This window comes from Nerophis lumbriciformis, linkage group LG01, assembly GCF_033978685.3.
Source record: "Nerophis lumbriciformis linkage group LG01, RoL_Nlum_v2.1, whole genome shotgun sequence".
NCBI lineage: Eukaryota > Metazoa > Chordata > Actinopteri > Syngnathiformes > Syngnathidae > Nerophis > Nerophis lumbriciformis.
The window spans coordinates 33,646,730-33,661,489 of NC_084548.2; the positions used below are offsets into that span (position 1 = coordinate 33,646,730).

The following is a 14,760-nucleotide window of genomic DNA, read 5'->3' on the forward strand; positions in this document are numbered from 1 at the left end:
CACTCTAGTCCAGTGGTTCTTAACCTTGTTGGAGGTACCGAACCCCGCCAGTTTCATATGCGCATTCACTGAACCCTTCTTTAGTCCATCCATCCATTTTCTACCGCTTGTCCCGTTCGGGGTCCCGGGGGTGCTGGAGCCTATCTCAGCTGCATTCGGGCGGAAGGCGGGGTACACCCTGGACAAGTCGCCACCTCAACGCAGGGCCAACACAGATAGACAGACAACATTCACACTCACATTCACACACTAGGGCCAATTTAGTGTTGCCAATCAACCTATCCCCAGGTGCATGTCTTTGGTGGTGGGAGGAAGCCGGAGTACCCGGAGGGAACCAAGCAGTCACTGGGAGAACATGCAAACTCCACACAGAAAGATCCCGAACCCGGGATTGAACTCAGGACTACTCAGGACCTTCGTATTGTGAGGCACATGCACTAACCCCTGTTCCACCATGCCTTCTTTTGTGAAAAATAAAATGTTTAGTTTTTTTTCAAATTCAAGACAAATTTATATGTTTTTTTACTGGTGCACAAAATGAAGCGTGCATGAACATCCCCTCGTTCAAAGAACAAAATCAACACAGTGCATGAACTCACAACAAATTACACACCTGCAAATCAGTGTGACTTCAGCTGTTCATAATACGCAGATAGGGAGAAGTTGTTATTTACACGATGAGTCGGGTGTGTGAACCCCTGAGGCCTACTCACCGAACCCCTGGGGTTCGATCGAACCCAGGTTAAGAACCACTGCTCTAGTCCAAGGGAGCAGAGTCGAAGAATGCATTAGTTTGCAGTTACCACTTTGTAAGAGGATTGTTTGATATACTTTTAACATTTATTTTATTTATATTTCCCATGTAAGTATTATCTTGATATTATTTGTATTTCTTAAACACATGTTTGCTACGAGTGTTTCGAAAAGCACCAATCGGCGAGTCTAAATAAAACAAAGCAAATGTGAGCAAAACCTAAGCTTTTACCACAGGCAGCAATTATTAATGAAGCTTTCAGCACATACACAATGTTGACATCCATAGTTATATTTTGATAAAGACGGGTAAAAGCACGCTACTCGTAAACGGCGCGTGCAAAAACAACAAACATGGCAGTGTAGACGTGAAGTTAAGTCATGAAATGCAACCTGACCCGAGCAAAAACCATGCATATTTATCCGAGAGTCTTGATACCAATATCCTTGACCCAGCTGCACACAAAGAAGTTGTAGACCTCCATGTTTTTCCAGGTTTTCATCTGTTTTGTCGCGTAGAATGGCGTCTGGAGCACATTCGTTCGATATGTCTGAGAACGCGACCGACGTATAATCCTTGATATCACTCGAGAAATCCTTTTTTGATAAAGTATAGGGATCGACTCCATTGCGCAGTTAGATTTTTTTGCTCGTATCGGCTTTTTGCAGGAAGATTTAAGCCTCTTTTGTACTTAGATAGTTTGCATGCAACAGCCATCTTAGCTTCATTGACCACCATTGGTTTTCACTTCCGGGAAGAAAGTCATGTGGACTGGACTCTCACACTATTAACTAGATCCACTCGACGTCCATTGCACCAGTTGCCCAGGGGGTGAGGGGGGGTCCCCACATCTGCGGTCCCCTCCAAGGTTTCTCATTGTAATCCCATTGGGTTGAGTTTTTTCTTGCCCTGATGTGGGATCTGAGCCGAGGATGTCGTTGTGGCTTGTGCAGCCCTTTGAGACACTTTAGGACTATATAAATAAACTTTGATTGATTGATTGATTGATGTGTCGAAATACAAACAATTGGTCCAAAAAAATCTGGATCGACCTGCAGTGGGAACGTAGCCAAACTGTCTTAAAAAGTTAGAAGTACTGCTCTTTTTTTGCACAGAATCCTACATTGTCCATGTACTAAATGCCTCACATGCGCACACACACGTGAACCCAGGAGTTAGTTCCTGCGTCATTACAGTAGCCATCTGTCAGTAGGCACACCAACTTGGCAATGTTTACACATTCACATACACTACATTGAGCCGCTCTATTTGCAAGTGGGAAATACTGTATGTCACCCCAGTGACCCCTTCCAACACCCAGCGGGCCATGAGGTTCCGCATGATGCATTACATTCACACGGATCAATCACAGAGGTGAAAGGTTTTCATTTTCTCTTTTTTCCTCCATTCCCTCGTGCTCTCTCTCTCAATTCCTGCCCACATCAACGCGTCTGCTTGTCTGCCAAGCACTGATGTCATTGTCCACTCGATGAAATGATGAACGTTTAAAGCATAATCCCACACTTTAATCCTGGAACGCCGATGTGCACACACTGACAGACAAAACATGCAAGTTTTGGAGTGGGTGGAGTAGGGACATACTCACACATTTGGATCATTTTGGGCTTCAATCAGCTTCTAATGGCGATCTTACATGATTCAGAGAGAGAGAGAGAGAGAGAGCGATGAAAGATTATATATTCTCATGGGTGAGTGAGTGAGAGTGGGTGAGTGGAGAAGGGAGGGCTCAGGCAGAAACAAGCAAAGTAATTCTCACCAAAGCACAGACGGTTGTGCTACAGCAGGAGCTGCACTTGCTCTCTGACACACTTTCTGTTTTTGGATAGTTTAGCTGCAAACGCACCCACACTTCTTCAGAGGTAACAACTTCAGGTAGGAACCCACCGGTGTTTTATGCACGGTTAAAGATGGCGATTGTTCTCCCGCTGCAAGCTAATGAATGATTAAAAGGCGTCTTTCTCATGATGATGGGGATAATCACGGATCGCGCATCCACTGTGCGTCATGGTGACGGACAAAAAAAAGTTCAGAAAAAGGTGTTAAACTCGTCTTCCCTTTGACGCACCTGCTGATTTGCATGTGTTTCGCGTCATGCAAAAGATAGACATTTGATTATTACAATTATTTGTGCGTGCATTTAATTGTGTGAAACAAAATTGCTGTGGCTCTTTGCACTTTTTCTCAAAGGTCCACAACAACCGAGCGCTTTTGTTGGCTCTTTCCTGAGATCTGTTGACTGAAGGCTTATGTCGAACCAAGGCAGATGCTGGGAGGTTTTAAGTGCATATTTGAAAGAACTGCAAGCAGAGCCAGCTCAGACAGCAGAGAACGAGAGAGGGGAGGGGACTGCAGAGTGCAGAGTTAATCTATTTGATAAAGTATGTGTGCATTAAAAGCACCAGTGGTATACATTATTTATTTTAAGATGTTCACTCATAGAACATATATATTATATTTCTTTATTTGTTATTATTTTTTGCAAGATATTGTCATGTGACGATCTGGGGAAGATGCTGCATTCAAAAGCTAGAGTGAAAAGGGTGAAAAAGCAGCGTAAAGGATGGAAGAATGTAGATGTTCACCTATTTACAAACCCCGTTTCCATATGAGATGGGAAATTGTGTTAGATGTAAATAAAAAGGGAATACAATGATTTGCATATCATTTTCAACTCATATTCAGTTGAATATGCTACAAAGACAACATATTTGATGTTCAAACTGATAAAAAAAAAAAAAATTGCAAATAATCATTAACTTTACAATTTGATGCCAGCAACACGTGACAAAGAAGTTGGGAAAAGTGGCAATAAATACTGATAAAGTTGAGGAATGCTCATCAAACACTTATTTGGAACATCCCACAGGTGAACAGGCAAATTGGGAACAGGTGGGTGCCATGATTGGGTATAAAAGTAGATTCCATGAAATGCTCAGTCATTCACAAACAAGGATGGGGCGAGGGTCACCACTTTGTCAACAAATGCGTGAGCAGATTGGTAAACAATTTAAGAAAAACCTTTCTCAACCAGCTATTGTAAGGAATTTAGGGATTTCACCATCTACGGTCCGTAATATCATCAAAGGGTTCAGAGAATCTGGAGAAATCACTGCACGTAAGCAGCTAAGCCCGTGACCTTCGATCCCTCAGGCTGTACTGCATCAACAAGCGACATCCGTGTGTAAAGGATATCACCACATGGGCTCAGGAACACTTCAGAAACTCACTGTCAGTAACTACAGTTGGTCGCTACATCTGTAAGTGCAAGTTAAAACTCTCCTATGCAAGGCAAAAACCGTTAATCAACAACATCCAGAAACGCTGTCGGCTTCGCTGGGCCTGAGCTCATCTAAGATGGACTGATACAAAGTGGAAAAGTGTTCTGTGGTCTGACGAGCCCACATTTCAAATTGTTTTTGGAAACTGTGGACGTTGTGTCCTCCGGACCAAAGAGGAAAAGAACCATCCGGATTGTTATAGGCGCAAAGTTCAAAAGTCAGCATCTGTGATGGTATGGGGGTGTATTAGCAACATTACCATGGACGCCCCTGCTTATTTCAGCAAGACAATGCCAAGCCACGTGTTACATCAACGTGGCTTCATAGTAAAAGAGTGCGGGTACTAGACTGGCCTGCCTGTAGTCCAGACCTGTCTCCCATTGAAAATGTGTGGCGCATTATGAAGCCTAAAATACCACAACGGAGACCCCCGGACTGTTGAACAACTTAAGCTGTACATCAAGCAAGAATGGGAAAGAATTCCACCTGAGAAGCTTAAAAAATGTGTCTCCTCAGTTCCCAATCGTTTACTGAGTGTTGTTAAAAGAAAAGGTGATGTAACACAGTGGTGAACATGCCCTTTCCCAACTACTTTGGCACGTGTTGCAGCCATGAAATTCTACGTTAATTATTAATTGCAAAAATAAATACAATTTATGAGTTTGAACATCAAAAATGTTGTCTTTGTAGTGCATTCAACTGAATATGGGTTGAAAAGGATTTGCAAATCATTGTATTCCGTTTATATTTACATCCAACACACTTTCCCAACTCATATGGAAACAGGGTTTGTATTTCAAAGCATAACAGCAGGTGCATCACTCACTCACTCACTCACTCACTCACTCATTCAATTTATCCAGCCACTGTAGGTAACCTGTTTTTTCATGTTTGAAGTCATCTCCAGAGACTTAATTTAGAGTTTGAGATGGAGTTTGGAGAAAGACTTCAGCCTAAAGGACAAAAGGCTTTCACAACACAACCAAAGCAAAAACCAAGCATGTATGCAAAGCAATCAAAGGAGCTTCAAGTTGTGTACTATGTAATGTGTATGTGCCACTAAAACCCATCTTTTTATTTCTTTAAATTGTTTGCTTTGGAAAATGCAACTCAGGTTATAATCTGCAGTCACACACATTGTTTAGTCACAATGAAAAGGATGGGTATCGTTTACATTTATTCTGATACTTGTGCCAAATTGGTACGTTTGAAATTTTAGGGAAAATAGTTAAAATGACAACAGTTTTTCAGCTTGCCATTATTTTTCTCATAATAATCTAATAAATGCACATTATCAACATTGAAATTGCACTTTAACACATGCGCATTAGTACAAAAAAGAAAAATGCTGATATAGTTTATGTTGGCCACCATACAGATCATGGCATCAACACACCACCCCTCTCATTTCAGCGGCTGTGGGAAAACTACACTATGTCTGCGCATTTAAAGTTTCAGTCCCCTTATGCAGTGGGTTTTTTTTTAGTCACACTCATTAAACGATTATTCGAAGCAACAGAATATAAATCAAAGCTTTTTCCTAATCGCATTCATCGACTTCATCAATTTCCCGTTGCAATCCCATTTGTGACATGCAAGTTGAACAGAATAATGATTGAAATGCTTCATCAATATACTTAAATGATAACTAAGTAACACATTCAAAAACACATTTTCATTATTATCATAGCACAATCAGCAGCAATACAGAACATAGAGAACATGCAAAAAAACGGACTGCTTGATTTGGAATGTTGATGTTCATCGTTTGTGAATGCACTTTGCTCACAATGACCATGATTTTTGCATAATGAAGAAAGGTTATGTTGCTTTGTGGCGACAGTGATGGGGAAATGCATGTGCTGTGTAGGGCCTGGGGATTGCTGTTGGCGTGTTAAGGTCAGCAAAAGTTTTTGAAAAAGCGTCAGACTCTGTGTGCCTCTGTGTGCCTCTGTTGAGAAACTACATTTCAGGACATTACTTGCACAAAATGACCTTCAGCACTGAAATGAGGCACCAATAGCTACTTTTGTTGGTCCGGTTACTACCATTAACATTGAAATGTTTCAGTACCCATCTGTGGTCAACCAAACAAACCCAGAAAATGATGTGTGACCTTGCAAGTTTAGCCAATCACAGGCATGAGATAAGATGAGATAAGATATGATATGATAAGATAATCTTTTATTTTTCCACCAAATGAGGAAATGTACCGTGTTACGGCAGCAAAAGGTATATGTTGCAAACAAAAAATTAACAAATTAATTAGAAATAAAGCCAAAATGAAAAATATAAAAGAAAAACAGACATTACAGTATAGAATTTTTAGCAAAAAAGATCAGCTGAGAGCTGTACTTTTAGCAAAACTTGTAGCATACTTGCTAACCTTGAGACCTCCGATTTCGGGAGGTGGGGGGCGTGGTTGGGGTCGGGGGCGCGGTTAAGAGGGGAGGAGTATATTTACAGCTAGAATACATCAAGTCAAGTATTTCATTATATATATATATATATATATATATATATATATATATATATAAGAAATACTCAAGTATTTCATATATATATATATATATATATATATATATATATATATATATATATATATATGAAATACTTGACTTTCAGTGAATTCTAGCTATATATATATATATATATATATATATATATATATATATATATATATATATATATATATATATATATAAATGTATTATATATATATATATATATATATATACATATATATATATATATATATATATATATATATATATATATAAATGTATTTTATATATATATATATATATATATATAAAAGAAATACTTGAATTTCATTGTTCATTTATTTACACGTATACACACACATAACACTCATCTACTCATTGTTGAGTTAAGGGTTGAATTGTCCATCCTTGTTCTATTCTCTGTCACTATCTTTCTAACTATGCTGAACACCCTCCCCCCAATGATGCACAAAAGTGCTTTCATCAAAACATTTCATGGCCCAAAACCGGTCAATCCTTGCTTCCTGAGAAAGATCTTCACTGCCAAGCACTTGGTAGTCCACTACTTGTTCTCGGAGGCTATCCAGGTCCAATCGCAGCTGCGGCTTGGAACTTACAAGCGTATTTCTTCATCTTACTCGTCGTCGGCCTCGCCATGGCTGTATCTTCCTCGTTCTTCTGCTTCGTCTCCTTGTTGTGTGTGCAGTTGTGCACTGCACTCTCTAAAAGCCCTAGATGTTATTGTCACATATGCATGTACAGTAGATGGTAGTATTGTCCGGTTTAAGAGTGTCTTACAGTAGACGAACTGCTTTACGGTAGACGAAAACGTGACTGCTGTTGTTGTGTGTTGTTACCGCGCTGGGAGGACGTTAATGAAACTGCCTACAATAAACCCACATAAATGATAATGGGGTTGTACTTGTATAGCGCTTTTCTACCTTCAAGGTACTCAAAGCGCTTTGACACTACTTCCACATTTACCCATTCACACACACATTCACACACTGATGGAGGGAGCTGCCATGCAAGGCGCTAACCAGCACCCATCAGGAGCAAGGGTGAAGTGTCTTGCTCAGGACACAACGGACATGACGAGGTTGGTACTAGGTGGGGATTGAACCAGGGACCCTCGGGTCGCGCACGGCCATTCTTCCACTGCGCCACGCCGTCCCTAAGAACACATAAGAAACCAAGAACTCGCCCGCGATCATTCTACAGTTATAACGTGATTGGGCAGGCACGCTGTTTATGTTGTGGGAAAGCGGACGTGAAAACAGGCTGGCGACACGTCACTCAGGTCCGCATGGAGCTGGAGGTGGCGTGGCCTCCAGCTCGGCCTGAATTTCGGGAGATTTTCGGGAGAAAATTTGTCCCGGGAGGTTTTCGGGAGAGGCGCTGAATTTCGGGGGTCTCCAGGAAATTCCGGGAGGGTTGGCAAGTATGCTTGTAGTCAGCATTTCCAGCATAACACAGACATGCACATAGTGCACATAAAGTGTAATGTATTATTGCACATTGTGATTTGATGCACACAATATACCAATAACATAACATTATTTTTATTGCACAAGGTCAGAATTAATTTTCCGGTTGTATTTACACCAATAAAAAGTATCACAGAGTAGCGTAGAAGTACGTATGACAACTGTCTAAGCAATAAAATCTCGACATCATGCATTTAACGCCCTCCTTGTTCACGTTGACTGAAATGAAGACGTGATAACACAGCCAAAGACTAAAGAGTGTTTTTGTTACACAGTAATTGCTCATTGATTACTAATTATGATTACACTGAGGAAATATAGCAATTATGTATTGTAACTTCCCATAAGGTTGGCAATAGGTATATGCAGAGGTGGGTAGTAACGCGCTACATTTACTCCGTTACATCTACTTGAGTAACTTTTGGGATAAATTGTACTTCTAAGAGTAGTTTTAATGCAACATACTTTTACTTTTACTTAAGTATATTTATAGAGAAGGAACGCTACTTTTACTCCGCTACTTTTATCTACATTCAGCTCGCTACTCGCTACTAATTTTTATCGATCTGTTAATGCACGCTTTGTTTGTTTTGGTCTGTCAGACAGACCTTCAAAATGCCTGCCTTACTGGTGACGTTTCACCAATCAGATGTAGTCACTGGTGACGTTGGACCAATCAAACAGAGCCAGGTGGTCACATGACCTGACTTAAACAAGTTGAAAAACTTATTGGGGTGTTACCATTTAGTGGTCAATTGTACGGAATGTGTACTGTACTGTGCAATCTAATAATAAAAGTTCCAATCAATCAATCAAAAGTGTGAAGGAAAAAAGATACTTTTTTTATTTCAACCATACATCCTGTCAAAAGCCTAAAGACTGACCGCACATGAGGACGTTCCTGTCTTCACAATAAAAGTGCCGCTCCATCGCGCCTGCGCTTTCAAAACAAGAGTCTCCGAAAGCCAGCAAGAAACAAGCTAGCAAGCTACGGAGTTTGACGCCAATATATTTCTTGTAAAGTGTATAAAAACGAATATGGAAGCTGGAAACTTTCATGTGGTATTAGCAGGCCCGGCCCTAACCAATCTGGCGCCCTAGGCAAGATTTTAGGTGGCGCCCCCCCACATCGGCAGTGAAGTGTATATACTACAAACCGAATAGCTTTGTCTTTGACCTTTTTTTTACTTAAAGAAAGCAAATTAACAATCAGAATAGTTAACAAGATAAAAAAAATATGAATAAATAAATGAATGCAAAAAATAAAAAATGAATATATGAAATACAATATTTTTTACATACATATTGCTTAATTTACATTAATGATGTGCACTTTAACAACTAGGCTTACAACTATACCTAATATATAAAGGGGTGGAAAAGTGACTATTACCTGCAGGGCAAACATTAGCTAACCAGAAGGCAATAACAATGTAAACAAAAAACACCTGCTTAAAAGATCTAATACAAATGTCCCTGAGGAATGTAAGGTGGGAGTACTGTAATTACCTAACGTTACATTATTATTTTCCATAACAATTTAGCCCCCTCCACAATATTAACCCGACGTTAAAACAGAACTAGCTATTTATTGATTAGCAGTTGCCGAATCATGTAACATTAGCTTAATGCTAAAAAGCCAGGTTACTATCACATTCTGTAACAGACAAATAATTTCATGTAGGCTAACGTTACCTACCTGCTACCTCTTGTCTTTTTCTCGTTTCTCGTCCTCTTCTTTTCTCTTATTTCTTCCCTGGGCACCTGACAGTTTTGGCCGTTTTGACATCTTGTGTTGATTTTTTGATGTGGTGACGTCCAAACAGAGTCATGATACGGGAAGGGAGGGGGCGGGAGGGGGGGGGGGGGGGGGTGGGCGTAATGTTGTAACAAATAATATTTCTATTATATAGGCTTTACTTTGCATTTTAATTAACGTGGGATTATTTTTTGTATTTAGAAATAATAGTACCAACTTTTTTTTTTTTTTCTCCAACATTTGTGGCACTGGCGTGGCGCCCCCTGATGGACGGCGCCCTTAGCATTTGCCTATACGGCCTATGCCACGGGCCGGCCCTGGGTATTAGACAGAAAGGAGGAACTTTTCTTCTCCTCCATTTGAAAACGTGGACGTTATCATCACTACTGTCTGATTACAATCAACGCAAGTCATCAGAATCAGGTAATACACCAACTTATATTCTAGTCTTCATGAAAGAAAGGAATCTATATGTGTTAAACATGCATGTATATTCATTAAAACACCTTTAACATGTAAACAAAAACAGCAAAATAAATACATTTAAATGATATACTGTATATATCAATGTATGTATCTATGTATATATATATATATATATATATATATATATATATATATATATATATATATATATACAGTATATATATATATATATATATATATATATATATATATATATATATATATATATATATGATATGAGTGTGTATGTTACTCATCAGTTACTCAGTACTTGAGTAGTTTTTTCACAACATACTTTTTACTTTTACTCAAGTAAATATTTGGGTGACTACTCCTTACTTTTACTTGAGTAATACATCTCTAAAGTAACAGTACTCTTACTTGAGTACAATTTCTGGCTACTCTACCCACCTCTGGGTATATGCAAGTGGAGTATGTTGCACATTGTCGTGTGTCTACTGGAAACATATCTCAACATGATGTAATACAGTTATACACCACTGCATACTACAGCTAATTAATACACACTGTGTTAAATTAATATATCTCTAATGATAAAAAGAGTTAAGGCTTGGAAATATTATTTTCTAATAGCATTTTTTATTGAGCTCTCAAATCAGATCTGTTAACAGTGTGTGGGTGTACTTGATAAAATGTCTGGTAAGTGCATCAACCGTTTAATGATTGGGCTTCATAAAATGTATTTCAGATAGATGTTTATTAGCAGGTTACCTGCAGAAAAATCAACATTTCAATTATGTTTGGTGGAAAAGTTAAGCCACTGGCCAAGGACTTTTTTTTTTCAATGCTTTTTATTCGCTTCCTTCTTCACAGCTTCAAACTATTTATCTTTCTGAATGAGAAAACTCTAAAGCTGACTGATGATGTTTCATGGTCATCTATTCATATGTGAATTTTCGTCAAATACAGTACATCATTTCAACAGCTTTCTTGCTAAGTGGTAACTCCACTTTTGTATGGTGTTTTATTTGTCAGTTATAATTTATCTCCTGGTAAACTGTTATCAAATCATTAATCACTGATAAGCAACTGTTTGAAGTAAGGTTCAAGTGAGTCAATTTACTGTATAATGAAAGACACAAGGAAACATGGAATCATCTATGTTGCCAGTAACATTGCTGGTGTCAATCAATCAATCAATCAATTCCTTTATAGTCATTGTCATAATAACACTTAAGTCATACATGAACAACGAGATTTTGTTTGAGCTTTGTCCAGTGGCATAGAAACTGCATTGATGTGCAGGTTGACAATAGTTTACATTTTAGCATTTTAGCATTGTCAGGAAGATCGTGATAAGAGGGACGTGGGGGTGGGAACAGTCAGATGTCTGATGGGTGTTACGTTGATGTTGCAGCAATGCAATGTCCAGATCACAATTATTGAGGTGGTGAAGAGTGAGGTAATAAGATGGTCCAGGGCAGCAAAGGGGCAGGCTGTTCATTTAGCAGTCTCACAGACTGTGAGACATTCTGGTGGTCCTGGCGCGAATCGATCTATACCTCCTTCCAGAGGGTAGCAGGTTGAAGAGGCCATGTGCTGGGTGGTATCTGTCCTTCAGGATGTTGTGTACTCGCTTTAGGCAGCGAGTTGTGTACATAGCACTCATCTCTGGGAGTATCGTCCTTGTAATTTTCCCCGCCGCTTTAACCACTCGCTGTTGGTTCGCTTTAGTGCAGCTAGCAAACCACACTAAAAAGCCGTAAGTGAGGACACTGCTGATGGCACAGTTGTAAAAGTTGACCATTGATTTCTGCGGAATGTTTGCGCATTTTAGTATATATACCTTACTGCAATGTGGATGTTTTAATTAAAAGTATAGAAACCCTATACGCCTGAAACATAAAGGTTTAAAATGAGATTAGTCAGTACAGGACCAGGACAGTACCGCATATCTGGTCTTTGCCAAGCAGATAAATAACAGTTTGAACAGATTTATTATTTGATCAATAAGAGACCTAACACCAGCCTTGTGTGGGTGCAGTATCGACATCAATATCTCATTATAGTGTAATGCGGCACAAAAACGGCAACAAATGTCCTTTGATTTTTGTGTATGGGAATGCTCAGGTTTTCTTTTGAGACGCTGATGAGAACAAAGTCCTGAGCTTTTAGACTGCAAGTAGACTGGGTCGTTGCTAATGGTGGTTGCAGCAGACTTAGAGGAGCATTGACTTTTTAATGCCCTATGAAACACGACACTCTATTCTCTGTGCATTCATAAACCTGTTGTCAAGGATTTGGTTTATAAAAAAACACTTACACAGTTTGGGTGTAAAATCCAAAAAGTAGCAGTTAGGCAGCCAAATAAGTCAACAAACAGCTTGCTTGTTTTCACACACATACCACCTATATTACATAAGTGTCTGCTTCAGGATAAACTGCAAGCACAGCATATGTTTCCCTTAACTGAGTTTGGTGCCGGAGGTTCTTCGTGTCATGTTCATGTTATGCCTTTTTACTCCTGTATCTCATCTGCGACCCATCTCTTCCAGCTGAGCCCCTTGGCCCATAATCAACTGCTAATTTGCTTAGGCCAAGATGTTTATCCTAAACTGACCTAATTTGACATTTAAAACAATAAAACTATAATGTAATGATAAATAAATATCAGCAGCATCTTTAAGGGCAACACTACAATGGTCTAAAAAATGTAACTGGTAGACAGGGATTCAACAAAAGTGGCAGAAATAGCCTTGGGAAAATGGTAAATGGGTTATACTTGTATAGCGCTTTTCTACCTTCGAGGTACTTCCACATTCACCCATTCACACACACACACTCACACACTGATGGCGGGTGGTGCCATGCAAGGCGCTAACCACGACCCATCAGGAGCAAGGGTGAAGTGTCTTGCTCAAGGACACAATGGACGGGACTAGGTTGGTAGAAGCTGGGGATTGAACCAGGAACCCACAGGTTGCTGGCACGGCCACTCTCCCAACAGCGCCACGCCATCCCCTAAACACCTTTAGGGAGCAAAAATAACACAAAAGCAACCCATGGAGCTAAAAATGACGTAGGTGGGAGAAAAAGAGAGCAGGCAAAAAGATTGAGGCAGAAGAGGACAGATATGCCAAAGAAGATGGCCGAACCTCAAACAGTAAAATACGTGCCGATGTTAAGAGGATTCCTTCAGAAAAAAACTGTGGTTTGGGACACGGTTTATTACACGGTTTATTAGTAATGCCGACAGACGATATCCACCCACTGGCCAAAAGATTCTTTATTCATCCTCCATTTAAAACCTGAATGACGCTTGTCTTAATGTGTGCAAGACCTGAACATCTTTTTAGGGACTGCAATAGACACAAAGATTCATAGAACCTTTTTGTGTGTCAGTGCGAAGAAACATTGCATGGTTTCTCCTCTTTTACACCATTACCAAAAACTATCTAAAAAAAACCCCTCAAAACTCACTAAAGTAGTATCTCATCTTACCAGCTTAATTGGTTCTGTGGCGGAACTCTTAACTCAAATCAACGTCTCCCATTAAAATAATTCAAATCAATTTAGTCAGTTTGTGTCCCCCAAAAAACTACGCAATTGTAACATGCCTTTTAAAAATGAAAAACAAACTTTTAGATAATAATACAATAGAATGTAATTCGAACAACGACAGTAGTTTTATGAAGTAATTTGACAATAATGTACAGATTTTATGGACTTCTACAGTATCTCCTTCTAGCTGCTTCTCCACCAAATGTGACGATCTGTCACTTCATTTCTGTTTGTTTCCTCATTTTGTATTCCCTTCCTGTCAGTGCTCCTGTTTTGTTTCCACTTCCTGCTTGTCCCGCTGAGCGCTGTGTTTTTTCCCTCACCTGCTGTTGATTGGCAGCCGGTCCACACCTGCTTAATATTTTATGTGAGGAACTCAATATATATATATATATATATATATATATATATATATATATATATATAATCCCCTGAAGAGCAGGGAAACCAGCTTGTAGGGATGAAATAGCATCTGTGTTTTTCCTGACCTAACGTATATATATGTGCATATATATATATATATATATATATATATATATATATATATATATATATATATATATATATATATATAAATCCCCTGAAGAGCAGGGAAACCTGCTTGTAGGGATGAAATAGCCTCTGTGTTTTTCCTGACCTAACGTATATATATATATATATATATATATACAGTGTTGGGTATTGGAAAAACAGTAACTAGTTACAGTTACTACCGTATTTTCCGCACTATAAGGCGCACCTAAAAACCACAAATTTTCTCAAAAGCTGACAGTGCGCCTTATAACCCGGTGCGCTTTATATATGGATAAATATTAAGATTCATTTTCATAAAGTTTAGGTCTCGCAACTACGGTAAACAGCCGCCATCTTTTTTCCCCGTAGAAGAAGCGCGCGGTGCATGCTGGGATATGTGACGTTTCATTTCCATTTGTGTGTTTATGTAAAGACCCCAAAATGGCTCCTATTAAGT

The 14,760-nt window shown here is 39.2% G+C and overlaps 1 protein-coding gene across 2 annotated transcripts in view; it reads left to right on the plus strand.

Annotated features, from left to right (window-relative positions):
* The first annotated feature begins 2,493 nt into the window (after window positions 1-2,493).
* The window catches only part of camkvl (CaM kinase-like vesicle-associated, like), a 97,702-nt gene continuing 85,435 nt past the window's right edge, over window positions 2,494-14,760 (plus strand). For both annotated transcript variants that reach the window (XM_061979938.2, XM_061979932.2), the window contains exon 1: window positions 2,494-2,647. The gene's annotated coding sequence lies outside the window, so the exon portion shown is untranslated. The remainder of the gene's footprint in view (window positions 2,648-14,760) is intronic.